Genomic DNA, 3,264 nt, shown 5'->3' with positions numbered 1-3,264 from the left:
GGTCTCCTAGTAGCGCCATCAGAGCAAGCAAGCACTGACAAACGCCTTGCACCTCCTCAATCTCTTTTGCTGTCACCAGGTGTTTCTGTGGGAACTGCTGACTCTCACCCTGCATCTCCAGTGACTGTGGTGGAGCTTTGACAAGGAACTCGTGGGCAGATCTCTGTGCTCTGCTCACTTCAGTTTTGGCAAGGGGAATCCCACCATTGCTGTATTTGTGGAGTTTACAGGAGGGATCCAAACACAACTTCAGATCCAGGCCTAGATAGGTACTGCCCAGATTGATATTTCTGAATCAGCACCTGAACCACCTGTCAATTAACTCCCTATTTGTCCACTCCTCAGTCTCCTGTCTAGTTAAGGGATGTGAAATGAGGCTTCCAGAGTGGGGTATTTCCTTATAGATAGTCATCCTTTGATGCAATAAATTGCCATGTTGGAATAATCTCTCTCCAATCATTACCAAAGGACAACAGGTGATTATTTTAGTTTATTGAAGTGAACTTTTCCCAGGAGGAGGAGGCACAAGGGACAGAGAAATTGGTGAGTTCAGCTGGGCCTCTGCTCCTGAGCAGGGCCAGGCTCCTGGGACGGAGGCAGCTCATGGCAGCCTGTCAGCACTGCCCAGAGACAGCCGAGTGCAGGAGCAGCTCCTGTGCCAAGAGCAGCAGGGCTGCGGGCACTGCCTGCTGCTGCGGACAGCAGAGGAGAGAAGGCAGTGAGGGATGAACGCTGGTTTGGAGCAAGGGGAACAGAGCAGAACTCAGTGCACAGCAAAATCTTCACAGCCATTTACATGGTGAGTGTCTGGCTGCAGGGCAATGCTGCTGAGCTTTCTGGAGGGGACTTCTGCTCTCAGTCCATGTCATTATGCACTGAGTTTTTAATAGTCTCTCTCCTGGATTATTGAGGGCATAGCAGGCTGAGGAGATGCTCCAGGGCAGGCGTTCCCTGCCACTGTCACAGGGACAGAGCATCCTGCTTCCTTCTCGCAGGGACGTTGCAGGGGGTGAAGGCAGGGAGTGCAGCCAGGTCTGTTCTTCAGAGCAGTGTCCCTGCGCCTGCTGTGTGCCCGGGGCAGTGACTCTGCAGCCTGCGAGGGGCAGCGCTCAGCCTGCCTGGGGAGCTCCCCATGGGCCTCCAGGGAGAAGCTCTGCATGAGCGGAGAGACACCTGGCAGGGATTAGGGCAGTGAGGGATTAAGAGGTCTGTGAGAAACCTCAGCAAGCCACTTCATCCCCACCTTAGATTGCAGATAGCATCACCATCATTATAGTGGCTTTGGAGGACTTTATGTGACCTAGTCATTACAACCTGTGGCCACAGAGCCAGGAGGTTTCTGTAGGGCAGAGCTGAACACATGGAGGGTGATTCGGGATCTGTGAGCCATGGCAGGGACAAGAAACAGGGACAGAAGAAGAGCTGCTGGCAGGGACAGCTCCAGGCAGCAGAGATGGGCAGGGAAGGGGCAGGAAGTGCAGGGCAGGAGCTGCCTCCTCTGCAGCCAGACCTCCATCCATATCCAGGGGCATCTCTCCTGCCACGGGCCCATTTCCTACTGCCCCACCAAGGGGCTGAGAGTCACTGCTCTGTAATATCACCCTCTGTGAGGTGACATGCTCAGTTGCGTACGGTGAAGGCTTTCCAGGATGTCTCTCTGTGCCTCTCCTTGCCTGCCTTGGTAGCAGCGTCATGGTCTAGCTCCTTGTTTCCCCTCCTGTCCAGGATGCTCCTGTTCCTGCTCTCAGCTTTCTGGGGTTGGGTGTTTTCAGCTGCAGTTCAGGCGCTGATGTTGCAAGCTGTGGAACAGAGGGGTCTGCAGGGAAGGAGCTTTTCCATCCCCCTTCTGTCCTGTGCAGCTCCATGAAATGCAGTGCACAGGGCTGGGAAATGGGTCCTTAAGGAGAGCCCATGTCACTGCTAGTGGCCCTTTGGCTGTATCCCTGTGCTGTCCTGCCAGGCTGCCCCCTGCTCTCTAGAAAGGCTCTGCTTTACGAGAGGCCTGTGAGGAAGCTGCAGAGATGCTGAGGGCATGGAGGTGGTGGGGAGAATCTGTTGGTTTTGGCTAGAAGAACAGTGTAGAGACTTCACTTAAGTGAGTAGAGAAAGGGTGAGAACCTGAAAAACTGTTTTGTGAAAGGGGACCTCTGCCCTCTGCAGGGTCTGGTCTCCAGTTAGGGCAGCACAGGAGTGTGATCATCCTCCAGCATCGAACAGCTGGGAAATACACTAAGAGACAAATGAGATATCCCCAATCTGCACATAGCAACAGTGGATGGTTTCCTCTCCAGAGCAGAAATACCAAGGAGGTCTAATTTGAGGAGGTCTAATTTGAGGAACACTCCCCAGGGGTGACAAGCACAGCTCCAATCAAATAAAAAATATTGAAAAATTCCATAAAACTCTGTTACTCAAACCACCATCTTTGTATTTGGGAGAGAAGATGCTGAAGGGCCCGTTGACATCTTGATTGGATTTCACCTGACAGAAATGGTGAATGGTCAAGCTCATCACCACTCTTCCCTGATTCCCAGCGCTGTACAGCAGGGCAGACTCCCTGGAGTCCAGGGGCTGAGGTCCCTGCTCCTTGCAGCACACTCAGCCAGTGCAAAGCAGAACTCAAGCAAAGTACTGAGAAAAAGATCCTCTCAGGAAAGACAGAGGCAGTGTGAGAGTGTGTGGGGGGAGGATGTATGAAAAATGAGCAACTAGAGACTTTTTTTTTTTTTTCCTTGAAAAGTTAATCCTAACTTCTCAATGTCTTCTCTTTTTTGGACAGTCCCCAATGACACTAGGGAGCAAAATGTCCAACAGCAGCTCCCTCAACGAGTTCCTCCTCCTGCCATTCACAAACACGCGGGAGCTGCAGCTCTTGCACTTCTCGCTCTTCCTGGCCATCTACCTGGCTGCCCTCCTGGCCAACGGCCTCATCATCACAGCCGTAGCCTGCGACCACCGCCTCCACACCCCCATGTACTTCTTCCTCCTCAACCTCTCCCTCCTTGACGTTGGCTGCATCTCCACCACTGTCCCCAAATCCATGGCCAATTCTCTCTGGGACACCAGGGCCATTTCCTACTGGGGATGTGCTGCACAGGTCTTTATGTTTGCCTTTTTCATGTCAGCAGAGTATTGTCTCCTCACCGTCATGGCCTATGACCGCTACATTGCCATCTGCAGACCCCTGCACTATGGGACCCTCATGGACAGCAGAGCTTGTGTCAAAATGGAAGCAGCTGCCTGGGCATTTAATCTTCTCTATGC

This window comes from Tinamus guttatus, unplaced genomic scaffold (assembly GCF_059628265.1).
Source record: "Tinamus guttatus ecotype Peru unplaced genomic scaffold, ASM5962826v1 Tinamus_guttatus_pri_ptg000529l, whole genome shotgun sequence".
Classification (NCBI taxonomy): domain Eukaryota; kingdom Metazoa; phylum Chordata; class Aves; order Tinamiformes; family Tinamidae; genus Tinamus; species Tinamus guttatus.
Note: the sequence above shows the minus strand (reverse complement) of the source record.